Source organism: Monodon monoceros, unplaced genomic scaffold, assembly GCF_005190385.1.
Source record: "Monodon monoceros isolate NGI ecotype Baffin Bay Population unplaced genomic scaffold, NGI_Narwhal_1 Super_Scaffold_2, whole genome shotgun sequence".
In the NCBI taxonomy this organism is placed as follows: domain Eukaryota; kingdom Metazoa; phylum Chordata; class Mammalia; order Artiodactyla; family Monodontidae; genus Monodon; species Monodon monoceros.
The window spans coordinates 21,797,497-21,824,892 of record NW_021703776.1 but is presented as its reverse complement, the minus strand read 5'-3'; the positions used below and the strand labels follow the sequence as shown (position 1 = coordinate 21,824,892).

Below are 27,396 nucleotides of genomic sequence, written 5' to 3'. Positions count from 1 at the left end.
TCATCAGACATTTGATTTTTGAAGCATTTCTCAACTTTCCCAAAACAGGGTGTTTCCTGAATTTGATATTGAATGACTTTTAATGTGTTTAGAAACTTTAGAGACTGACAGGAGCCTATATTTAGTTGTGGTGAAAGTGAAAGGAAGGGACTGCGCAGAGTAGTAAAATGAAGAATCCCTGAGGAGAGAGAAGCTGGTGAGGGAGCAGGGAGCTACTGAAAATTGGGTGTATAATGTATTTCCTGATACATTCAAAGAAACCTTCATAACCATTCATTCAATGATTCAATAACTATTTGTTTGGTGCCTTCTACATACAAAGTTAGTGTTCTAGCTATTGAGGTGTAGTAGTGAATATAATAAATAAAAATCACTGTTTTGGAGCTTACTTTCTAAATCTTATGCTCTAAGTCTATTCTATTTTAAGTCTAGTCTATCCTACTACATATTCAATAATTATCATTTAGAACCCTCCAGTGGATCAATTTGTAATGTCTTTCTGTCCTCCCACTGCGAAGCTTTGTCATTCTTTACATTGCTTCCTGCTAAACTCCTGTAAGTTAGGTACCTGGTTCATCAGTTAGCTCCTGGCTTAGTTTCATTCCTTGAATTCTTAGTATCATAACCTTTCATATAAAATGATACTCCTGTGAAGTGAAAATATTAACAAGCTCCATTTTGGACAGGGCTTTGGACCCTGGCCCCAGCAGCTCTTGTACACTGGTTTGCTAATCTCTCACAATTACACCAAGCACTATATATATGTTAAGTACGTGGTAGTGGAATCAGACAATGTAGGTTCTGACCCTAAAGTTAGACCTCAGTGTTTTATCTATAAAATGGCATAATACTAGCAGCTACCTCGTAGGATAATACTTTCATGTACTTTTCTATTCAGTGAAGATTCCAAGATGTTAAGACACTCTTGTTTATAATTTTATTTTGGAGACTGCTCATGGACATTAATAACTAAAATACTACAGAGAAAATGATAGAAGAGTAGACACAATGCTGTGGGGTTTTAGAAAAAAAAATATTACGCTGTCTAGAGTGACCAGAGAAGACTTCGTGGAAAAATTGGAATATCCATAGACATTAATGGATAATTGATAAGAGCATGATGTTTCTTATTTTTTTGATTTCTCACTCCAATACTTATTCATTAGGCTAGATATAGCTACACTTACTGGAAATGATGGAATCCCCAAAAAAGTTGCTTCAAAAGTGAGAAAAATTGGCCATGATACAGTTTAATAATTTAGTTTTGATTTTGGTCTTTATCTGTAATCCCTCTTTGGAAGTGAAAGATAGTAAAGTTTGAAGGAGAAGAAGCGATGTATTTCTATCTGTTATGGACTTTTCTGCTGACATATTATGCCTTCTAATTTGAGGCAATAGTGTGGGGATCAGGGTAATACTCTTAATGCTCAAGCAAAGCAGAGCCAGATTTCTATACTCGATCTTTTCTACGATGACCGTACATTAAAGAGAACTAATGCAACTCACCAAAATGAGCAAGTTAATTATTTCTGAATCATGGGATGTGGCCATTGTTCCCAGTCCTGCCAAAAAGATTTTTGTTTTAAGTGTTAATTGATCATTTTCCATTTCATAATTGATTGAAACACTGTAATCTTTATTGGTATAAGTATAATGATTCAAAACATACATCCTTTTTAATAAGTATAAATTTTAATAAAATAATTCAAATGCTTTCCAAAGCAGCACGTTAGGTTTTCCAATTCCCATTAGTTGACACAGAGAATGTATAGGTGTTTCATTGATCCTTATTAAAAATGTAATTAGATTATGAATATGGTAAAGTCTCCACTGCTTACACAAATAAGGGCATGAACATGTGAGCAAACTCTAGTGGTTAAAAAAAAGTAACAACTGTTTGTAATGTGAATGTATTGTCCAATCTCTATTTGTAGATATGTACAATAAAATGTTTAGGGATTCTTGTCAAAAAATAAAAAATAAAAGACACAAAATATCTAACTTAGAAGTAGGTGCAAATTGTTCAGCTACCACATCTGTTCCTAAACAGGAATACATATAATATCATGATTACATATCATAACATATTATGATTACCACTAAAAAGAATGAAATATATTAATATGCACCTTTTAAAGAGAATGTATCTGCAGAGAAATAGACATAATATATGAATATAAAGAAATGTAAAAATACTGTTTGACAGGCTATATTAAATTTACTCTTGGAATAGGAGAGGGGAATGGGGCTAGGGATGAAGGAAAACCTTAAATATATCTATGATATTTTCTCATGTAAGACAAAACAAACATGATCAACTATCAATTTTGAGTAGTAGGTGATATTTTGATACTCATCTCAATTTTGTGAGCATCTTAAACACACGTGTGTGCATGTGTGCATATGTATTACTTATTCCACATGCAACAACTAAACAAAAAACTTGTCTCATCTTTTATCATACCTCATAGATTTCCAATTTTAAATCGTACTGGGAGCTGTATAAGCCTAGGAAAATAACTCTGGGATCAGGATATAATACATACAAGTTTCAATGCCTGCTGCTGTCCATATCCTGGTAGCATCATGGAGGCCATTCTGCATTTGCTATAACAGGTTTTTATACCAGCATCAACCAGAGTTCCTGACTGAACAGAAAATGTGTAGATGAGGAAAAATGGAAAAAGCCTTTGTATTTCTGTTGAGTGTATCATGTATGTTCCATGGTTAGGGAAGCCAGAATAAGCTGAACTGTTTCATCAGAGGTGATGCTGTTAAAAAAAAAAATTAGGAAGTTCTGCTGGCAGAACAATCTGTGGAAATGGAGTAAAGAAAAATGGATTAGGTCCATGTGCAGAACTGTCAAACGCTTTGAGAAGGAATGCTCGTATTTTTACCCCCTGGGACTTCACAAGAAGTTATTTTCTGAGTTTGAGGAATTGATATAAAGCCTGCCTATAAAACTCCACTTCTGAAGTGTAGGTTCTATATTTTACAGTAGAAATGCTTAGAAATAATCCCTATTTCTCCTTAAAAGAGAATCAGAATTATTCCTGGCTAAATGTTTTCTAATTTACTTTTTGTGTGTAAGTTACTTAAAATTTACTGTTTTTAGAGTTATTCATTTCACATATGAATGCTTTTCTCTTATATTTTGGTCAAGAATGATCTTTAAAATATTTAACCTTCAGAGATAAATGCCCAAAATGATCACAGAGATGGTGATAGTGGGGTAGCACCTTGCACTTTGTAGCTTAGGTGACTAATGGACTTTATTTAGGCATTTAAAAAGTCAAGTAGCACTTTTTTTTTTTTTTTTTTTTTTTTTGCGGTACGTGGGCCTCTCACTGTTGTGGTCTCTCCCGTTGCGGAGCACAGGCTCCGGACGCGCAGGCTCAGCGGCCATGGCTCAGGGGCCCAGCCACTCCGCGGTATGTGGGATCTTCCCAGACCAGGGCGCGAACCCATGTCCTCTGCGTCGGCAGGCAGACTCTCAACCACTGCACTACCAGGGAAACCCAAGTAGCACTTTTTAAACCAAGCATAACTGGAATTATTTTTTCTCCCCCATCACTTGAAATAAATGAATTCAAGGACTGTTTTTTTCCTAAAAAAAATAGCCCTTAACCACATATATGGTAAAGGACGTGATCCATCTGCAGGGAACCAAGGCTATACTGAAAATCTGTATCATCTGAATCCTTCCTGGGTAGGGTTGTTCCAAGAAACCCACTAAGGGAGCTGGTGGTCACAGAAGCAGCTATGAAAGAAGAGTAGTAGAGCTGGTCATGGGTGAACTTTTCCCTGGAGAAATGACCAACTGGGAAATGTTAAATTAAAATGGGAAGTATAAACCAGAGAAGAGAAAGTAGTCATTAAAATAAGAAAAGGATGGTAGAAGATTAAAATGTGAGTAAAATAGAAGAAACACAAAAGAAAAAGAATAAAATATACCTGAAGATAAAAACATTAAATATTTAAAAAATCAGTGATAAAGCAGGTAATATCCAAAATAAAAGAAATAAAAATAGAGAACCAATAAAGTAAAAAAAAAATGTATGAAAATTAGGATGATGCAACATTAATGATTGAATTAGGAAATATAACAATGAAAGTAAGATGTAAATAATAGGGTTAAAATATAAAAGATATTTTTTTTTCTTTCAAAAACACTCAGCAATTACAAAGATTCATTAGCTTGGAGAAAGGCCATATAAGAGCAGAAAATCTAAATGTATAAATGATGGTAGGTAAATTCAATTAGTAACTAAATCATATAGAAGAAAAATTCAGTTACTGATTAAAAACTAGCATATATCACAGCAATAAAAAATTCTCATGCAAGGCTGAGATAACTTTATGTTAAGAACTGGAATATTTCCAGTACACCTGAAACTAATATACTATTGTATGTAGACTATATTTCAATTTTTAAAAAAAGAACCAGAATATTCCCTTAATGAAACAAAAGCTAAAAGAGTGAAGAATGAGAAAGAGAACAGCAATAGCAATGTAAAGAAATGCAACTACAGGAATGCCAGTAGTGTGAGTCCTTATATAAATATTTCCATGGACATGCTTCTCTTCTTGCAAAAAACATCGGAAAAGTCAGGAAGAACTCCAAACGGTGGAAAATTCTGCAGGCAAAGACACTACTCCTGTGACCTTAAGTGAAGATAAGCAAAGCAATCAGTACTTCCTTTGGCTGCTTATGAAATCTTGTACTTCTCATCTGGTTCTGTGCTTTTCTAGGGCCTATTTTGGTACTGTATTCCTTAGCTCTGCCTAGTTTCTTACATTAGGGAATATTTCCCATACCAGGATTCCTCAACTCCATCTTGTCAGGCAGAAGCCTTCCTCGTCAGCAGAAGTCATTATAGGGTCTGCAGTGATTCACACAGCACACACAGTATTGGTCTTTCTGGTGCCAAAAACCTTCGGTGTTTTTAACTTTCTACTACACTGCCTGGTCATCTCTGTTCCTTCCATCCCCCAAAGAACTCAATTTTCTTTAGAATTATCTTACTATTAAAAGGTAATAAAATAAAAAGTTAACAACATCAATGGTGCATTAAGATTCTCTCCTTGAGTAAGACTTCCCACTGATTAATTCTACACCAGCCGTAGAGTCTTCTCAGAATTGACCAATATCAAATAGTTAAATATCATATTGCCCATGAGTTTAATTCATAAATTGTCACATACTCATGGTCATTTCTAGATATTAGCAGCAGCACTGTTCTTTTAATTTCTAATCTTTGAATTCTTGCAAGGGGTGGATAAGTAGAAGGAGGAATTTGGTCTGTAGTTTTCTTGAATTACCAGGATCAGTTAATTTTAATTTTTGAGACTCTCAGCCTTCCTAGCAGGCTGTGTTTAAAGTCAAGTTCTTCTTTGCCTAAAACGGGAGAATTCTTTTAATATTCAGGTTAAATCTGAGTGTTTGGAAAATCATTTCTGTAAGTTGACAGGAAACATTTTAAAATGCAGTTTTGTGGACTCCCATCTTTAATAAAGATAAGTTTGTATATGAAAGAAATCCTTGTTACATACCAGGCATAAATTATTCGGTTGTGTGTGCTTGCTTAGCATCACAATGTATCTTATGAAGAAATTCTATTTTAATAGGTATATGACAGAAAAGGAAAACTTAGTAACAGTGAATCTGGAATGTAGTAGGAATTTTTAATTTAATTAATTGAAATTTTTGAGATACAGATTCATATGGTGTTGTAAGAAATAATACAAAGATTCCTTGTTCACTTCACCCAGTTTCCTTCAATAATAACATTTTGAAAAACTATAGTATACTATCTGAACCAGATATTGACATTCATACGATCCACCAATATTATTTACATTTTTCCAGTTTTACTTGGATTCTTTTGTGTGTGATTTTGTGTCTTAAGTTGTATGCAATTTTATCACCTAATTAGGTTGTTATATCCACCACAGTCAAGATACTGAACCACAACGATCTCTCCTATTGCTCTGTTAGGACCCAGTCACCTCTCCCCACCCTGTTTCTGATCCCTGGCAATTCAACTGCTAATCCATCGTCCTTTCAAAGATGTTATGTAAATGGAATCATACAGTGTGTAACATTTTGGGATTGACTTTTTTTGTTTTTGTTTTTTTGTTTTTGCGGTACGCGGGCCTCTCACTGTTGTGGCCTCTCCTGTTGCGGAGCACAGGCTCCGGACGCGCAGGCTCAGGGGCTATGGCTCATGGGCCCAGCCGCTCTGCAGCATGTGGGATCTTCCCATACTGGGGCATGAACCCATGTCCCCTGCATCGGCAAGCGGACTCTCAACCACTGCGCCACCAGGGAAGCCCATGGGATTGGCTTGTTTTTACTCAGCATAATTCCCTGACAATTCATCCAAGTCATTGCTGGTATTAGTATTTTGTTATTTTTTATTGCTCAGTACTACACCACTGTGTGTGTGTGCGTCTGCATGCGTGTGTGTGTGTATATATATATATATATATATACACACACACACGCACGCAGACGCACACACACATACACACTACAGTTTGTTTACCATTCACCTGCTGAGGGACATCTGTGATGATTTCAGGTTTGGGCTATTATAAATAAAACTGCTATGAGTATTCATTTGTAGGTTTTTGTGTGAACATAAATTATTATTCCTCTGGAATAAATGCTCAAAAGTGCAAGTGCTGAGTTATGTGGTTATTCGGGTTTAGTTTTATAAGAAATTGCCAAACTATTTTCTAAACGGCTGTAGCATTTTACATTTCTTCAACAATGTGTAGTTGATCTAGTTTCTCCACATCCTTTCCACCATTTAGTGTTGTCACCATTTTAAATTTTAGCCGATAGGTGTATAGTGCATAACCCTGATAGTCAGTGATGTTGAACATCTTTTTATGCGCTTTTTTGCCATCTGTATATCCTTTTTGTTGAAGTAGATGTTCATGTCTTTTGCTTATTTTCTAAGTAGATTGTTTTTTCCCTGTTGAGTTTTGAGAGTTTTTTACATGTTCTAAATACTTGTCCTTTGTTATGTATGTGGATTGCAAATATTTTCTCCAAGTCTCTAGCTTGTATTTTCACCCTCTTCACATAGACTTTCACAGAGCAAAAGTTTTTTTTTTTTAATTTTGATGAGATCTAATTTATAAATTTTTCCTTTTATGGCTTATGCATTTGTTTAAGAACTCTGTGCCTAAAGATTTTCTCTTATTTTTCCTAAAAGTTCTTTTCCCAAACTTATTGAAATATGATTGACATGTGACATTGTGTAAAGTTAAGGTGTATCATGTGATGATTTGAGATGCATATATATATATATATATAGAAAAAAGATTACCACTAAAAGTTAACATATGCATCATCTCACATGCTTATCTTTTGTGTGTGTGTGTGTGTGTGTGTGTGTGTGTAGAAGTTTTAAGATTTATTCTCTTATCAACTTTCAACTATACAGTACAGTATTGTTAACTATAGTCACCATGATGTATATTAGATAGTCAGAACTTATTCATCTTACAACTGTAGCATCTTATAACTTCTACCCTGTGACCACCTTCACCCATTTTCCCCATTCACCCACCCCTGGCAATGACCAATCTATCTCTATGAGTTCAGTTTTTTTTTTTTTTAGATTTCACATGTAAGAGAGATCGTGCAGTATTTGTCTTCCTTTGTCTTATTTCATTTCATTTAGCATAGTGCCCTCAAATTTCATCCATGTTGTCACAAATGGCAGGATTTCCTCTTTATGGCTGAATAATATTCCTCTGTGTATATATGTGTGTGTGTGTATGTGTCTTTATTCATCTCTCAACGGACCTATAGGTTGTTTCCATGTCTTGGCTATTGTAAAAAAATACCCCAGTGAACATGGGGGTGCAGGTATCTCTTCAACATAGTGATTTCTTTTCTTTGGATATACACCCAGAAATGGGTTTACTGGATCATAAGGTAGTACTATTTTTAACTTTCTGAGGAACTTCCACAGTGGCTGCACCAATTTGCATTCCACCAAAAGTTAACAAGAGTTCCTTTTTTTCCATATCCTCACCATATCTCTTTTCTTTTTTATAATAGCCATTCTAAAGGTGTGATACCTCACTGTAGTAAGTTTTTTTGGTTATTTTATATTTTCACTCATGATCCATTCTGAGTTAGTGTTTGTATGAAATTTGCATCAAGATTTTTTTCCTTTGCCTAAGATTGTTCAGTTGCATCGACACCATTTGTTAAAGGTTATTCTTTCTTCATTGATTTACTTTTGCACTAGTATAAATAATCAGTTGAGCATATTTATATTCAGGTCTATTTCTAGGTCTTCTATCCTGGTCCATTGACCTGTTTATCTATCCCTTCACCAATATCACACTGTCTTGATTACTGTAGCTTTATAGACAGCTTTAATATTGAGTAAACTGATTCATTTTCCTTTATTTTTTGTCAAGATTGATTTAGCTATTCCAAGGCATGTTCCTTTTCATATCATTTTTAGAATGAGCTTGTCTATATCTACAAAAACCTTGCTTGGATTTTGATAGGAATGTTTTACTATGCTGTCTTCCATTTTACAAATAGAGTGTGTCTCTCTATTTGTTTTCTTTTATCAGCATTCGGTAATGTTCTGTTTGAGGAAGCTTCTTTAGCCAATCTTTAAGAGTAAGTCAGCTAGTAATAACTTCTTGTAGTTTTCTATCATCTGAGAATGTTCTCAATTCCTCTTCTTTCCTGAAAGGTAGCTTTATCGTTATAAAATTTCTGGCTGGTAGTTTTTTCTTTTAGCAATTGAAAAATATTGTGTTACCTCCTTTTTTACTCTGTGGTTTCAAATGAGAAATCCACTAGTGTTTGAACTGGAACTCCCCTGTAAGTAATGTGTTATTTTTGAGGTTTTGTTTTGTTTTGTTGTTGTTTTGTAGGTTTTGTCTTTCATGAAATTTGGAGAATTTTCAGCCATTATTTCTTTAAATATTATTCAGTCTCACTATCCTCTTCGCTTTCTGGGGTTCTGATGATATAAATGTTGGATCTTTTGTTTTTGTCCCACAGTCCCTAAGGCTCTGTTCTTTTTTTCTCCCTTCCCTCAGTTTATTTTCCCTCTGTTGTTCAAGTTGGATAAATTCTATTTTTCTGTCCTCAAGTTCCTTAATTCTATCCTCACTTATTGCCACTTTACTATTGAGCCCATCCAGGGAGATTTTTATCTCTGTTATTGTGTTTTAAGTTCTATACTTTCTATTTGATTCTTTTGCATAACTTGTTGCTGATATTTTCATTTATATCAAGAGAATTTGTAATTGATTCTGTAAGCATTTTTATGACTCTACTTTAAAATTCTCATCAGATAATTTGAACAACTGACTCATCTCAGTGTTGACATCAGTTGGTTACTGTTTCTCATTCAAGTTGTGATTTTCTTGGCTCTTGTTATGAGAATGATTTCCAGTTGTATTCTGGACATTTTGTGTATTATGTTAGTAATCTCTGGCTCTTCTTTCAGTCTTTCATTTTAGCTGGAAGTTACCCTTTTTAGATCTTGCACGTGTGTTGTGACCTACTTTTGTCCACTGCAGTTCCAATGGCAGTTTTTCAGAGTCTTTACAGTGTTGCTATTGTCTGCTCGGTTTGTCTTGTGCCATTGGAGTTCTCACTGTTTCATGCCACTGCTGCCTGAGGAAGTAAAAGGGGTTTCCCCAGGTTGGACCTCCAGGTATCTCTCAGTGGAAGGGAATGTGTGGTGGGATCCCCTTACCAGAGCCTCCCCCATTTCCCTGATATCTCTTGGGTAGTGAGGAGATCCTCAGGCTACCTGGGACAAAGATGTTTCCTAGACCATGTCACTTACTGTAACTGCGTTCCTTTTTCCTCTTCTGTCTGTTTGTTTCCAGTAAGACTTTGATTCAATACTTTGTAAGCTTTTACTACAGACGTCTTCATGTATTGAATATCCCTAATTAATAAACATTAGATAATTCCTTGTTTAATCAAATACACAGTGTGCTTGGTTTTCCACACTTCTATGTGTGTGTGTGTGTGTGTGTGTGTGTGTGTGTATGTGTGTTTGTGTGTGGGGGGGAGTTTTAGGTGGAAAGAGATGAAGAAAAAGTCAAAATAGCAATAGCAGAAAGATGTTTTTGTAAACAAAGTTTTTTCATGTGGGGTCCCACTGGCTCAGATTAAGAATGCCTTTTTTAAAAAATAGGCATCCATTAATTTTAAACACAACATATTTTCACAGCTGACCTATCATCGTATCAAGATCTTGAACAACATAGAATAGACTCAATTTGAAATAGATAAGTATTTAAATAAGCGATCTAGCTTAGTAACTCTACTTGCATAATTTTTATGGTTTGCAAGTATTTTCCAACACATAATCAGATGTAGGCATATAAAAATATGTGAAAAACAAGGAAGGTGTCAATATATTTATTTTTACAGCTTAAAAATATTCAGAGAGGTTAGATAGCCTATCCAATATTTCTAAGCTAGTAAATGAAATGGTGGGGATATGTATTTAGGTCTCATTTTATGCATGTGGGAAGTGATGGGATCGCATTTCCTAAAGATTGTTTTGGGTGAAAATAGATGATATATGCCCATTTTGAACAGAGACAGAAGCACATGACAAAGACTTCCATAGGTTCTTTCCAATTTCTCTTAGTTTATGTATTTAACTTTGCTAACAATTAACTAAAAAGCTGAGTGCTTGCTTGAGTTTATTTTTCAAATCTAAATTTAACAATAACGCAGGGGCAATCTTAGGAAAAACATTAAATTGATGGCACTTATTTTTATTTGCTTATTTTTATTTTCTGATAAAATAAATAGTTTTCTTAATAGGCAAACAACTTTTTGAGGGTCAGCATAATCGCATCCAGGATTTAAATGCTGTTTCTGAGCTGGAAGCTAACTCTGCTGTGTGTCCTGCATAAGATGCCTGGTTCAGTGAGCAAAATGTGCATCGTGTCACTTTGAAGATAAAGTCATGTCTCCTAGGATGCATTGTCAACAAGCCTGATGAGATAGATACAGTGTTGGTGCTCTGATTCTCTCTTTAGTTGTGCTTTGACTTTCGAGTCCTTTCGGTTATTCTTTATAGTCTGAAGAAATCACAGCTTCTGGCTCTTCTGTACTGTTTGACTAGTTATAGAAGCCTGTCAGTTTTCCAATACTGAAAGAATCAACAAAATAAGTGAAATGACCTCGGGCATTATTTCGGATACCCATTGTAATCATCGCTAGGTTTAAACTTGAGGGTTATAGACAGAATTGCACATTTAAACGTGAGAATTTCTGTTTTGGCTGACAGGCAAAATTGGAATTTGTTAGACTCTCCTTTGCTTAATTTTGGACCTAGGGAACGAGTATTACTCATTGATTTAAAGAGTAATCTCTTTAATAGAGTAAGACCCCATGGCAAAATCCACAGGGATGTGCTGTGTATCTAGTCCATGTGAGTCATGCTATGGGTTATAACATAGTTTTCTTAAAACACAGTGGCATATTGTCTGTTTCTTTCATTGTAGAAATAAAGGTCTTCTCTGACTGTTTATCTTTTTTTTTTTCTGTCAATGCCAGTGTTTTAGTCAGGTTTTTCTATGCTTCAGAAAGTCATTAAGCTAGTATCACTTAATTTTAAATAGTGGTTGCTTTTCTTTTCTTTTTTTTAAGGATGAATACATTGTAGAGGTTTTGGAAGTTGAGAAGTTTCTTAGATCAAATTGCCTTTCCTTAAAATTAATTGGTGCTGTGAATAAGAAATGATTTGGGTGTTTTGTTTGCTTTTCATTTCAAAATACTTTCTTGTTTTTCTTCCTTAATGTTCAAGTTGTACAGAGTAAACCCTGTATTGGTAATGACTTACTAAAGATAGACCCTCTTCCACTCTTCTTATTAGTTGTAATTGCTGATGTAGATTATTGTGGGGCTGAAAGATTTGTAACACAGCAGGTTATTCATTAGCAATTCTGGGATGAAAACTCAACAGAAAATCATTTGAATCTAATGATTGTTTTAAGTTATAACTGACTCCATAATGCATGTATCATTTTAAATTCCTAGATACTCTATGTATTTCTGTTCCTGAATTAAAAGCATTCCCAAATAACCCATTCTACATATTATTATTATACAACTCCTATGAATACCATTGTCTAAGTACAACAGACAACACAAAATTACATCCTTTCAGAAGATGTACACTGTAAATATATATGTAGGCTTTTTCAATTCTAGTAATTTCCTAGGATATCCTCTGCAATGTCACCTTCTACAAACAATTTAATTTTTCAAAGGACATATATTGATATGCATGATCATATTTGTAAAGACTCAGCATATTGTTTACGAGTCAGAAAATGTTACTCTCTCAAATATGTTAATTTAGTATCTTTCAAAATACGAAGTTTAACCCCATTGATACCATGTCTTAAAATGCTTATGTAGGGACTTCTCTGGTGGCACTGTGGTAAGACTCCATGCTCCCAATGCAGGGGGCCCAGGTTCGATCCCTGGTTGGGAAACTAGATCCCACATGCGTGCCTCAAGTAAGAGTTCACATTGCCACAACTAAGGAGCTGACGAGCCGCAACTAAGGAGCCCGCCAGCTGCACCTAAGACCCAGCATAACCAAATTAATTAATTAATTAATTAATTTAAAAATGTTTATGTATCTGACAGTTGTTTTTTGTCAGTATAACCAATTAATTCATGAAACAATAGGAGATTAATAACCACATTTTTGATAAACACAATGGTTGTTTCATTTAAAACAATATATATATACACATATATGTATATATATATTTGATTTGGGAAAAATAAAAAGTCATGGAAGTGGCAAACACATTGTGTGAAAGCCACAACTGTCTGGATTGCCTTTTGATTAAGCCACTGACTCAAATTTGATGAAAGCAATAATGTCTGTCCATTGTTTTAATTAGGGTTTCTAAGTGTGTTCTTTCCAGAGGCAATAAGCTTGTTTCTTAAATGTAGATACAATTTAGAATGTATACCTCAAACACTACTAGAAATTTAAGAAAACCATAAAACTGGTGGCTAAAAGGCCACAGAGATCAACAGAAAAGTTCTCACACTTTAGTGATTTTTCTTTAATTTTCTTTACATTTCCTCTCCTGTTATTTTTGTAGTTCCTTTCTCTGGCAACATACTTTGAGTCTCTGAGTATCCATTTCCTCAACTTTAAAATGGAGGTATTAATAGAACCTACCTCATAGGGTGGATGAGAGGATGAAATAAGTTAATGTATGTAAAAGTGCTCTCAGCATACTAAGTACTAATCCTGGCCCTGGAAGGGCTTAACAAAATTGCTTCCTTATACAATTTGCAAGACCCTGCTCCCAATTCTAGAACTTGTTCAGTATTCTAAAACTCAGCTACTATGAGTCACTCTTGGTAGAGCTTATACATTATAAACTGGATTTTCTAAGTTGAATGTTCCTTGAATCTGAGCATTGTTATTGTATTCCCAACCTCATCTGCTGGGATAAGTTTCTCTTAGATCTGAAGCTAATGGTTGCTGTACCTCCTTTGTGAATAATGTTTCTTTAAATTCTACCGTACCTGATGTGGTGCAGTTTAGTCCTCCAGTAATAGCCCTATGGGAACAGGGCTCCCAAGATGAGCAGGGTTTGGGCACCAGATTGTAAGCTCCTCGTATCTCCCTCATACCTCCCAGAGATGCTAAGCATGATCTGAGCATCTCCTTGTTAAAGATGTTTCTGAATTGGCTGGAAGCCTGAGCTAGATGACCTCTAGGAGGGCTTCCTACCAGTCTGTGACCAATCTGCAGCAGGGTCAAGGAACGCAGGGATTTACAAGGCTGTGTTTAGCAGTCCACCAATAGAATGTTTCAAAGTGATTTCTGCTTGACTGACCACCATTTCCAAAATTACCACTCAGTTAAGATTTCCCCAAATGAGGCAAAGCTGTTTGTGTACGCTTCAAGTCATCCATGTCTAACTTTGCATAACTGACGTTCTGAGCTTTGTGAAGAGTTTATAAATATTCAAAGATTTATTTTTGGCAGTCCTATAGGCATGAAGAGTTGCTAAATGTGTTGTTCATTTAAAAGATAGTGATGCTTCACTTACTTTCTCGCAATAGGTACGTTCTTTCCACCTTTAATTTATATATAGCTTTATCTTATAGCCTCTAGTGCTGCAAAAATAGTAGTCAGCATTCCTGAAAGGGAGGACTACACTTCAAAGAAAAAAACCAAAACATAGCTAATTACTGTGATTTTTGATTTGAATAAATAGATTAATAAATTTAATCTACTCCAATATGCCCTGTGACCGTACAACTTGGAATCATTGAGAACAGTGAAATAGTTGGCATTTTTAATCACTCATCACAATGCCTGGCATTTTAAAATATTGAAACCACAGGAGGAAATACTTAAGGTACGTGTCAATCTGTAAGTGCTTTGGCTTTTGTGAATTCTGCACAGTACAGACTGATCTGTGTTCTTTAGAAAGTGTCCATCTTTCACATTGAAATGCTTTAAAAGTTTGGAAGTATCCACAAATTGTAACAATTTTGTACATTTTCACAATACTAGAGCTTAATTTGATGTTTTAATCATTTTAATTAAAAAAATCTATTTCAACCTAAAGTGATGCATCTGACATATGATAATAATTCATCTGTAGTAGTTATGGAATTATGCTTAGAATAGTCTGTTTCCTTTATAATTTTTCTCACGCATGGGTAAATAGTCAGTAAATTATTCCGTTTTCCTTCCAAGCATTCTTTTCATTGACAAACGCCTACAGGCTAGTAAATGGTGAATTTGACATCACTATTTTGGTATGATTCTGTGATGACTTCTGTTATACCTAATTGTAAGTGATTAAAATTTGTAAAGAGAGAATTTTAACTTTAAGAAAATTTTATCAGTTGTCTAAAAAGGCAAACCAGAGCCACCTACAATATTTTGATTCACTGTAAATCCTGGTTCCTTTAATTTCATCTGAATCCCTTAATTCTGTGATATCTTAAAATGTCAGATATATAAAATGACGGATAATTCTTTACCATCAACTGTACATTCTAACAATCTAGTTTACTTTTTTTATGTTAGAGTATATTATTTATTTGTTTTATACAATAGTTTTTACTTTTGGAATCAAACCCACTGTTTTATTTTCAAATCTATGTTAGTCTTTAGGCATGTGGGAATATTCCATAATAAAAGTGACCTAGTAAAGCTGTGTTTCATGAAATAAAATCAATTAATTACATGATAATATTCTAATACTTTTTTAAAAAGCTGTTTAAACTTGGTTCACTTGCCTTGTACAATCAACTAAGCAAAGGGTTTTCCTTTTTTCCAAGGAATCTTTCTGAGCCACACTTTTAAACACAGAAATATTTAATAGTAATTTCTCAGTAACAGAGCAAAATATTTAGAACTCAATAGGAAGAAAAGGGAAGTGGTTCTTATCTGAATTCAAAATTTAATAGGAAAAATGACTCCATTTAATCCATGTCCTTGAATCTTCCTCAAAACTAATCCTACTGTCAATTTATTTTTCATTCAGCTCACCCTCTTAAATATTTAAGCCTTTGTCACTCAAAAATTCAAAGGAAGATGTATGCCAAGAGTTCTTTCTCTAAGTTTTTTTTTACATTCTTAATTATAACGAAACTGTAAGGTGGGAGAGGAACTGATTTTGGAGATTAATTTGAATAATAAGAAAATTGGGCAAGGTCCTAATTATCATTTTCTCTCAGTTATTTTGTTCTTGATAAATATATTTAAATTATGTTGTTACAAAATATATCTGAAAACTAAATAAATTCTATTCTTGTTTAAGGATTTACATAGGAAGCAGAGTGTATGAGGTTGAGGACAAAAACCTGAGAATCTAACAACCTGTTCCATCATTACCAGATAATCTTGACTGTTTGCATGTCTCTGGCATGATTGTAAAGATTGAGCTGAACACATTCCCAGGATCTCCAGCCTTTAAGTCTCAGGAGCATTGTGTACACCCTAGAAAAATGTGACGGTTTTTCTCTTTTTAATTTCATTATATGGCTTCCCATATTTATGCACTGGTTTTGTTTCATTTGAGCTACTAGGAGTGCGAATCCTCAAAATGCCTACTATACAGTCTTAATTTCAAATTCTAGATCTTAGCATCAGTTTCTATAGCCTAAACATGAGAGAAGGAAACAAAATTGATTGCATGCCTGTTGTGTGCCAGGAGCTGTGCTAGACTATGCATCTTTCGTCTTAACCCTTAAACAACAGACCTGTGAGGTAGGTGAGTAGTCTCATTTCACAGATGAGAAAGCAGACTCTGAGTGTAAGTACCTAGTCCAAGGTCACAGAGCAGTTAAACAATACAGTTGGGATTAAAAACTCAGTATTATTGACTTTAAAGCATATTCATAAATTTTTATGAATATCGATAAATGGAATGGATCAACAAATTATTAATATACTGCTACATTTTATAAGTTCATAAAATTTAAGGATAGCATGTTTTATGTACAAATAAAATATTACACGGGAATGGTGAATGAAAAGTAATGGTAAAAATTATTTTACTTAAATGTGAGAGTTGTCTTTTTTTTAAGCTAAAGAATTTAAGACTTCCTGAATATTTATCAAAATTAATGAAGTGGAGCAGAGTTGTTACTCTCTCATGTTGACTTAAATTGGTTGACTTCCTCTGCATTGCACATTTTGTCTAAAAGAGAAAAGAGCACAAAGATTAATGCACATATGTTTTATGTTGTTAAAGTTTCAAAAGTGATAAAACTGTTTTCACAATGGATTAGAAATATTTTCCTTCTTCTGGAAAAAAGTCATGAACTACATAAATATAAAAATCAAAAGTGGCTGTAAATGATGAATGCTACACTTTCTCTGAAAAGTTATTTTTTTCTGATGGGAGAAAAAAATCAGAAAACTGATCTTTTTGCTTTGTATAAATTTAAATGAAAATAGTTTCTGGACTTCCTTTCAAATTAATATTCAGCACACAAATTACTGAGCACTTACTATTGTATCTAAGGCAATATGCTAGTTGCTGGAGATACTAAAATTTATAAGACATAGCTTTGACCATCAAGGACATTACAAAGACTAGTTGTATTTTTTGGTCTAGCATGTTGGGTAGTTATAAATACAACCTGAAGTTATCTAATAGCATCAAACAGTTCGGCTAGTAAATACAAGAGTTGAGGCAATGTCAGAGCATACGTACTAATTAAATGGTCTCCCCTTATTACCATACTCTAATTACATTAAATGGTATCAGAAGTATAGTTAATTTTCACTTCAAAAGCCATTGTATTCTTTTATTTGTATAATTAAACTACAAGAGCTGTAATACATTCAGACAGAGCTTGTACAGGATTACTTAAATGATAGCATTTTGCTTTGGGACAAACAAATAAAACATCTCCAGAAAATGCAAGCAATGTGTTAATTAGGCAATGTTCACAAATTGTGAAAATGCTCATTTATATCATTACTAAGATTGTATTTCATTTGCCTATTTATTTTTTATCAAGTATACCATCTTAATATTCTTGGCCTTACATTTTTATAGTAGAGTAAAAGATTGTGCCAACTAGCACACTTTTAAATCAGATTTTACAGTTCAAATTTTCCCTGATAATCTAAGGCTAATTTATTGTCATCAGGGAATGATGTATATAGTGATGCTGATTGGTATTGAAACTCCTAAATAATATGGCACTAAGTATATGTCCACACATACAAAGATATACATGAAATATTCCCAAATAAAAACTGTACTCATATTTTATCCATGATTTTAGTTTTCATGTTTCTCAGACTTTTCAGTTGAAGTCTACTGAAGGGATAAATAGGGTGTAAGTCTAAGGAATCCTTTCAGTATTAGGTGTGTTAAAATTAATGGGAAAGTCAGGTCTTTCAAGGGAAGTTCGGTCAGTTGGAAATGCAGGAATGGGGTTCAAGGAAGAGATATAAAGTAGAAGAGACCAGAAAGGAAGACCAGAGCTCTGAGGGATGAGATAATCCATGCGCTGTGTAGGCCTTGTTGAAAAGCTAAGAGGAGAAGTTAATTACTCAGTGTCAATTAAGCTGTGGAGACTAAGTCCTTAAGGTAAGGGATGAGGATGATCCCCAGTGTAGCAGAAGTGAAGAACAAAGATAACATGGAAAGAGTCACTGGGTTATGGAAAAAGAGGGGTCGAGGCTAGGGTAATTAAGGCAGGATTGAGTAGGGGGAAATGAAAACTTTTAGTGCTTATTACATATCAAATAATTTGATAAATTATAAATAATTAAATACGATAGTAGATTTGACAGCAAGGTCAGATGAAGTTTTGTTTGTTTTAGTGTGCTTTTTTTTTTTCTATAAGATGTTTATATGATAGAAGGACACTCACTTATTATGTCAAAGAGCATATATTTATGGAACAGATTCTTTGTAAAATAAAACATTATTTAAGCTACGTTAGGGCTAAAAGAAAATAATAAAGAATAAGAAGCTTTCAACTTAACATAGGAAAAATGAAGATTATTGGGGTCAAGAATTGATGGGATCATGGCCACAGATAAAGAAATGAGACTACTTACAGGGAATCTGAGAACCAATGACTCAGGAAGTTAAAGAGTTCTAGTCTCTAGGCTCACATAAGATCTTTTATAACAGTGTATTTGTGTTACTTTCATAGTTGTGGATACAGTGAGAAATAACTATATAGGAAATATCCCTTGCCCTCAAGGAAGTGTTGGAAAACTCACTCACACACAGTGTTCTCAAGCCAGTGTGTATTTGTGTGAACCAATAGCTCTACAAAAGCAGAAGGAGAGATCATGTCTGCTTAGGGAGACCAGGTAGGGTATGAGGAAAGGTTTGACATGGGCTTGGCCTTAGGAATGGGAAGTACTCCAACAGTAGTAAACTAGGGGAGGAGCAAAAGCCCAGGAGTGTATAGTGCTTAGCAAACCATAAGTTGAATAGAAAACTAGAAGCATAGATTTTGCTTAGAGGATTTCAGAGGGTCTTGAGTACCTAGAAAAGGGTTGATGCTTTATAGGGCAGGCAGTACTGAGCAGGGGAAAGCAGAATCAAAGAGCTGCTTAGGAAGATTTCTCTCACCACAGGTCTTAATAGAGAAGGGGAAAAAAAAGAACTCGTGGTAAAGTGTTATCATCTGAAATTGTATACTCTCAAAATACACCTCAGATTGTGTACTCTGAAAATGAAACCTCAAAAGTACGCTGATTTTTCTGAGAGGTGAAATGTTCATAAGAAATTATGAGTATTTACAAGGACAATTGAGGAGAAGTAAAACTACTTGTATTAATAAGTGACTTCCTAATGAGAATAGAAATATAAGTAGGAAGTGCTTTGTGGGAAAGACCATAGGAAATGAAAATAAAATGATGGTTCTTACTTGCTAATTAGGACAGAATGGCACCTTCAGAAAAATCACAGTGGTTAGTATTACTGTTCTCTCCGGGAGGATGGACTCTTTTGTTCATCTCGTCCAACTGAGGAATTGTGTATTCTTCCTTTGAATTTGACTAATTAAATGTAAGAATAATTTTAAAAAGAGAAAAATGTAGAAATGGTTTACCAGGAGCACACTAATAATGAAAATCATTGCCAAGTTATTTAGTAATATTCTTATATTTTTCAACACCTCTTCACGTTTGGCAATTTCCTGTGCAACCTTGGAAGTAATGGGTAAGAATAATCTCCTTGGCTGGGAAGTAACTGATCCAAATTGAATGAAAATCTTGAACTCTGGCATATTTAAGATGCTCATTATGACCGCATATAAAAAAGCTGTTACTGGCATGTGAAATCTTCAGAACCAAGTAGTGATTGAACCTCAAAGGTTTATTTTTAAAGAAGACTCCTTATTTTTCATAATTCTTAGGTTTTTTAGAATATATCCAGGAATGAAGCATTATGGAAATTTATCAATTCTTAAACTTAGCAAATTCAGTTAGTAGCTTTTTTTTTTTTTTTTTTTTTTGCGGTACGCGCGCCTCTCACTGCTGTGGCCTCTCCCGTTGCAGAGCACAGGCTCCGGACGCGCAGGCTCAGCAGCCATGGCTCACGGGCCCAGCCGCTCTGCGGCATGTGGGATCCTCCCGGACCGGGGCACGAACCCGTGTTCCCTGCATCGGCAGGCGGACTCTCAACCACTGCGCCACCAGGGAAGCCCAGTAGCATTTTTTTATGCCTCAAGAGAATATCAAAATCCAGGCTCCAAGATTTGGACTCTTTTCTTCTAATGTGGATACATGTATGAATTTTCTAGGACTGCTGTAACAAGGTACCACAAAGTACCACAAACTTAGTGGTTTAAGAACAACATAAATTTATTGTCTCACAGTTCTAGAGGCTGAAAGTCTAAGATCAACGTGTTGGTAGAGTTGGTTCCTTCTGAGGGCTGTGAGTGAAAATCTCCACCATGCCTCTTATTTACTTTCTGATGATTTGATGGCAATCTTTGGCATTATTAGCTTATAGTAGCATCACCTTGATCTCTATCTTCATCTTCACATGGCATTTTCCCTGTGTATGTGTCATTGGTGTCTACATTTCCTCTTTTAATAAGGATACCAGTCATATTGGATTAGGGCACATCCTACTCAGTATAACCTAATCTTAACTAATTACATGCGTAATGACCCTATTTCCAAATAAGATCACTTTCTGAGGTACTGGAATTTAAGACTTCTACATGTGGATTCACCTTGTAACATAATTCAGTCCATAACAATATGTAAGTAAAAAATGGATGTGGACATTGTTGAGAGTCATCCTGTAGATCATCTACTCATTTGAGATCTTCTATCTCATATAGTGAAACAGAGAAATTAAAGATTCAGAGGCAACTTTTATCAGAAGAGGGATGTTTTCTGTATGTACCCAAGGTCTCCCATTGGGAATCATCTCCTCGCTGGCTGCCCTAACATCAACCCTTACCTCAGCCTCAGTTCTCTAGCATACTCTTTCCCTGAGTCACCTGGGAAAAATATCACTTTTATATTACCCTCTCCTCAATAAATTTTGGTGGCTCCCTGCTAACTGCATAGTAAAGTCCAAGCTCTCAAATATTCCCTTTAGAGTCTTCCACCCACCAAAGCATACCTGTCATCTTACTCCTCTCAGTTTTCACACGTACAAATCCAGTGTTCCAGCCAAACTCAACTTCTCATCATTTTCCGAGCAAACTAAAACATTTTAAAATTTCTGCACCTTTGTTTATTATGACTATTTTTGAAAGCTCTTTCTTTTACTCATCCTGTAAGCCTGGCTGAAGTTGCACATCCTTCACGACACAGTCACTATGCACATGAGGTGTCTGCCTCTCATTCCTGTAGCACGCATGATCTGTGAGTCATTTTGAACTAATTTTTGTTTGTATTGTTTTTTTTCCTTTACATATTTATGTCTTATATGTCTTACCTCCCCACCTGGCTTGTAAACATCTTGGGAGCAACTATATTCTATTTTGTTATTCATAGAGTAATATAGGTTATCAAACATTATTGACACAGTTAGGACTGATTTATTGTGCATTTTCTTACCAGTGAGGTACACAGTGGCTGTTTTATTGTTTCCCTTGATTTGTTGTGCACCTACAGTTAGTTGCAAAAATCCTAGTTCACAGAGTTCCACATTATCTCATGTAGAGTTGGGAGTCAAGGGGTTTGGGTCCATCCTGTTGAACTAGTTCATTTAGTCCTCATAGCTTTAGTTACCTTATCTATAAAACAAGGAAATAATGCCAATTTAGTTCTAAAGTTACTGTCAGATCTAAAATTCTATAATTTAATAGTTTATATATTATATCATTCACATTGAAATCTCTATATAAAGCTAATTGGACACTGGAAGCTTTTATACAGATACATAGATTGATGAGCCTTGTATTGCTGATTTAGTTCTTTTTTTCTGTCAATGCTGACTGACAGTTTAGTGATCCTCAATTATTTGTTTGATTTTATAATTCTGGCTATATTGAAAATAGTCTTGAAGTGGCCTATTGAAAGTAAAAAACAATTAAAAGGTAATTTGGAGGTAATTTCTGTGATGATATGTAAGGAATTACTAACAGTCATTAGCCACAGAGAGCAGGGTTGGGGAAATGAGGGGAAGTGGACTTTTTCACTTTAATCAGATTTTAACAGTACACATTAACTTCACAATTAAAAAGAAGAATAATTAGGCAGTTTGAAGGCCAGTGCTATTTTTTAGGGATGGAATATCAGGCTGGCAAAAATCAGGAATAAGAAAGTAAAAATGCCTCCTCCCTCCTTCTTAAGAGTTCTTAGAAGCAAGATGTCTGTGGAGTACAACAATAGATTTGTTAGTGTCCTATCATATCATAATATTCAAAGTGTTTCTTCATGATCCTTAGTAAAGAGACTAGTGTTTTGAAATTGAAGGGAAAGTAAAACAAGAAACCCAAGATTAGCAAAACAGTACGTGATACTTGGTACCTGAGTTGACTTAATTACCACAAGTAGATGAGCACTGAATATGACTCTAGATTCCCTGGAAACTTAGACCAAAAAGAACTATCTTGGGCTCTATCCTTTTAAATGTGTGATAGAAAAAAAGCACGTAGGTAAATCTATGGAAGAAAACTGTCCTTGTATTGACTGAGAGAGAAAATCTATTTTCTTTTATAAGGGATATTAGGGCACAGAATAAATCACATCTTTATCTACAATTTTGTAATAGATATACTTCGTTTCAATGGACATTTCTTTTATGGAGGCTCTAGTAGTGCTGAGAGCATAATACTGCATCTTAACACAGGAGGGGTTTTCTTGCATAGAACAGAAAACAAGGCCCAGGACCTTTGCTTTCTGCTGATGTAACTTTTGAAGTTGGAAGAATTAAAATTTCTGGCTCATTAATGTATCAATCAGATTGCCTTGCAACTTCCTTAAATATGTCATTATGAGATGAGTAAGCCATGTGAGATTAGGAGAGGGAAGAACCTCTTAGTTAGGTATGCCCTCTGTGTGGAGTTCCCACTGGGAATCAGTCTCTATTGCAGTAGGAATGTATCAGAAAGGCAGAGGACATATCCAGAAAGGGTGGCTTCACTAATTAGGTAATAGAAGCAAGAGGGCCTGGACCTGAGGAGCAGAACTATGGTCCCCAGCACCAGGATAGCAAGTGTTTGGATGTAAGAAGTTATCGAGTTCTCTTTTCTGCAGCAGGATAATTCAGGGTTCCCAGCACCTTGCCTGTATATTGGGGAAGAAGTTAAGGCAGCCCTTGGAAGTTCACATCAGTTCTAGCTGTTGAAAATTCAACTGAACAGTGTAATCCATTAGAACTATAACCTGCTAGAAATTCAGTTTTGGGCCTTAACCAGTCCAGGTTTAATCGTACCATCATATAAGGGAGTTCCCCATCCTGGTCCTCATGAACTAGCCTCTTCTGGCCACCACAGTATCCTTAGCCAGGAGTGATGATTTTAATGACTCATCGCCTTTCCAAGGTAGGGGTATTTCCATAAACAGGAATATGCTCACTTCCTTTTCTTTTTGTTGATGATGGGCTGCTTATACCAGCTTCTGAAGGCCAATGTAGGAATTAAATACTTCTTCACTTGTATTCTTCCATTATCTTGTCCAACAAATACTCAGTTCAAGAGATCTCACATCTTGCTTAAAAGTTACAGGCTTTTTTTTTTTTTAACATTCATGTTTCATTATTTCTACCAAAGTCAATGTACAGAATGAAGGAAACTGACATTTATTAATGTCTCGTCTCTTGCTCTATATTATTTTAGGCATTTCTTGGCTCAGTGCTTACAATGTAAGTGCTGTGTACCCAAATTTACTTTCATGTAACCCTAGACTTAAGGATCTTTCCACTAGAGTCCTGTGTTGTCAGATGCAGGCAAATTGTCAAGTTCACTGGATATGTCTGGTAAATAGTATTTATAATAGATTTGAGTTAATACTGGTTCAGTAGGTTTTGATTTCCCAAGGATGACGCTATGCAAGAGCTCCCTTAATGTACAAAATACCTTAGGTAAATAGCCATCCCAGGGATTCAGGCTTGGATCAGAATTTAAGGTAAATGAATAAAGATACTGAGTTGTAATGCCTGGAAAGCAGTTCTGGACATTTACACACACACACACAAACACAAACACTTCTCTACCTCCCCCCATCATACACACACTTAATAGGAAATTAGGCACACAAAGCCTTGTCTAGGAAAATTTAATCCTTTCAATAGCTAAATAATAAAAAAGGAACTGGCAGACGATTGGTACACAAATATTACTAGGGAAAAAAAATTTCGCACCAAGCTGGCGGGTAATCCCCATGTCGGTGTTATGTGCTAGCTCGGAAGTGTTTTCTGCCGCTGTCATGGTTCGTTCGCTAAACTGCATCATCGCTGTGTCCCAGAACATGGGCATCGGCAAGAATGGGGACCTGCCCTGGCCCCCGCTCAGGAATGAATACAGGTATTTCCAAAGAATGACCACAACCTCTTCAGTAGAAGGTAAACAGAATTTGGTGATTATGGGTAGGAAAACCTGGTTCTCCTTTCCAGAGAAGAATCGACCTTTAAAGAACAGAATTAATATAGTTCTCAGTAGAGAACTCAAGGAACCTCCACAGGGAGTGCGTTTTCTTGCCAAAAGTCTGGATGATGCCTTAAAACTCACTGAGCAACCAGAATTAACAAAGTGGACATGGTTTGGATAGTGGGAGGCAGTTCTGTTTACAAGGAAGCCAGGAGCAAGCCAGGCCATCTTAGTCTATTTGTGACAAGGATCATGCAGGAATTTGAAGGTGACACAATTTTTCCAGAAATTGATTTGGAAAAATATAAATTCCTCCCAGAATATCCAGGGGTTCCTTCTGATGTCCAGGAGGAGAAAGGCATTAAGCACAAATTTGAAGTATATGAAAAGAGCAATTAATGTGAAAATGTTTTCTGATCTATTTCAAGCCTCCTTCTCCCCTCCCAAAAAAAATTATCTATTTTTTCTTGTAGAGACTTTTGTTGACTTTAGATCTGTGTATAATTATTTCTAAACAAAGTACTCTTATTCCACATCAATCTTAACTAGACTGTGTCAGATACCATTTGTGAAGCATTTCTTGCTGTAACTGCCTGAATGCTCATCAAGGGTCAAGAATAGGTTACCAGCACCTGCCTAGGATAGAATATCTACCAAGACAGCCCAAAGTGGGAGAGTCCCCTGGTAGCATGAGTTGAAACCAAAGCCTGTAGAGCTAGCTAGGAGCTAGGCAGTTGGATCCACAGGTCAGAAATGGATTATAAACAGAAGAGCTAGCATTCAGTTATTAAAGTTAGGTCAAAAGAGGGACTGTGAATTACCTTATATATCACACTTCTGGAAAAAATTTTGTTCACTTAGACTGGGAATGAATAAGTTGAAAACTCCAGGATATTCCACAGGGATAGTAAAGAGGCAGGTATGAGACTACCTTTTTGGTGGTTAAAGGAGGTGGTCTGAGACCTTAAAAAACTTTGTTTCTGATCTTCAGTGAGATCCCATGGGATGTTACGATGACAAAAAAAGAATTGGCTGCTCTTTACAAAAAAGAATAATCTAATATCAAGCATGATGGCTAAAATTAAAAATTCAAAGAGGTAATAAATTGAGAATGAATATGCTAGAAACCAAAATTAGTAAGTTAGAAACTAAACTTCACAAAATTAAAAAATGAAAATTAAAACATTTTACCCATCACATTAGCAAAGATTTAGATTAAGTATCCCCCCCAATAAGTATCCCCCCCAATATGCCTTATAAATTGGTACAACTTTTTAGAGTGTAAGTTAGCAATATCAATTAAAATTCAAAATATTCTGGGTTTGGACCCAGAACTTCCACTTCTAGAAATTAATCCTGAGCAAAGAAATGGACCCAAGAGTATTTGTTGCAACTTTTTTTTTTTTCAAACTTGAAAACAGCCCAAATGTTGATTAATAAGAAATAACTAACCAATATGTCTATAAAATGTAACATCTGCAGCAGTTAGAAAGAATGAAGTACTGACAGAAAAATGCCAAAAATTACTACGTAAAAGAAGCAAATTGTTTATAATACTCAAAATGTTTAATAAATGTTCATGTGTGGGAAAAAGCAAAAAAAAAAGACAAAAATATTACTAGGAAAAAATATAAAAGAGAGCAACAAATTTGTCAACAGATGAAGAGCACTTATTATAAAGTATAATAATGGAGAACATATATGAAAGTTGTGACCTGACATTTTATTACGCATTTAAAATTTTGATATGGTGGTTTCTAACACAGTGTTGAAGGAGAATAGCAAAGTTGAGGGCCTGATATTACCCAACTTCAAAATCTACTATAAAGCTATAGTAATCAAGACAGTGTGGGATTGGCAAAAAAAAAAAATAGACAAATAGATAAATGGAACAGAATAGAGAGCCCAGAAATAGACCTCCATAAATATTTTCAACTGACCTTTGACATAAAGCAAAGGCAGTACAATGTAGGAGAGATAGCTCTTCAACAGCTGGTGATAGAACAACTGGACATCTGTATGCAAAAAAATGAATCTGGGTGTAGAGCTTACAGTCTTCACAAGTATTAACTCAAAATGGATCAATGACCTAAATTTAAATACAAAACTATAAAACTCCTAGAAGATAAGACAGGAGAAAACCTAAATTACCTTGGGATGATGATGCCTTTTTATTTTTAATTTTTTTTAATTTTTTTTTTTTTTGCGGTATGCAGGCCTCTCATTGTTGTGGCCTCTCCCATTGCGGAGCACAGTCTCCGGATGCACAGGCTCAGCGGCCATGGCTCACGGGCCCAGCCACTCCGCGGCATGTGGGATCTTCCCGTACCGGGGCACGAACCCACGTCCCCTGCATCGGCAGGCAGACTCCCAACCACTGTGCCACCAGGGAAGCCCGATGCCTTTTTAGATACAACACCAAAGCACAATCTAGGAAAGAAATAATGGATAATTCAGACTTTATTAAAATTTAAAACTCCTCTATGAAATACAATATCAAGAGAATTAGAAGACAAGCCTCAGGCTGGGAGAAAATATATGAATAAGATACATCTGTAAAGGATTCTTACCCAAAATATACAGAGAACCCTCAAAACCCTCAAAACAGTAAGAAAATAAACAACCCGGTTTAATAATGGACCAAAGACCTTAACAGAATCTAACAGAAGTAGATATACAGATGGCAAATAAGCATATGAAAAGATGCTCCACATCATATGTCATCAGGAAATACAAATTAAAATAACAATGAGATATCACTACATACCCATTAGAATAGTCAAATTCTGGAACACTACCACCAAATGCTGGTGGGGATGTGGAAAAACAGCAACTCT

At 35.3% G+C, this 27,396-nt stretch overlaps 1 protein-coding gene and 1 pseudogene across 1 annotated transcript in view; both read left to right on the top strand.

Moving 5' to 3' along the window:
• MAGI2 (membrane associated guanylate kinase, WW and PDZ domain containing 2) overlaps window positions 1–27,396 on the top strand; it is a 1,340,884-nt gene that overhangs the window by 92,181 nt on the left and 1,221,307 nt on the right. The gene's annotated exons all lie outside the window — the stretch shown is intronic.
• On the top strand, window positions 24,399–24,958 carry LOC114901444 (annotated as a pseudogene).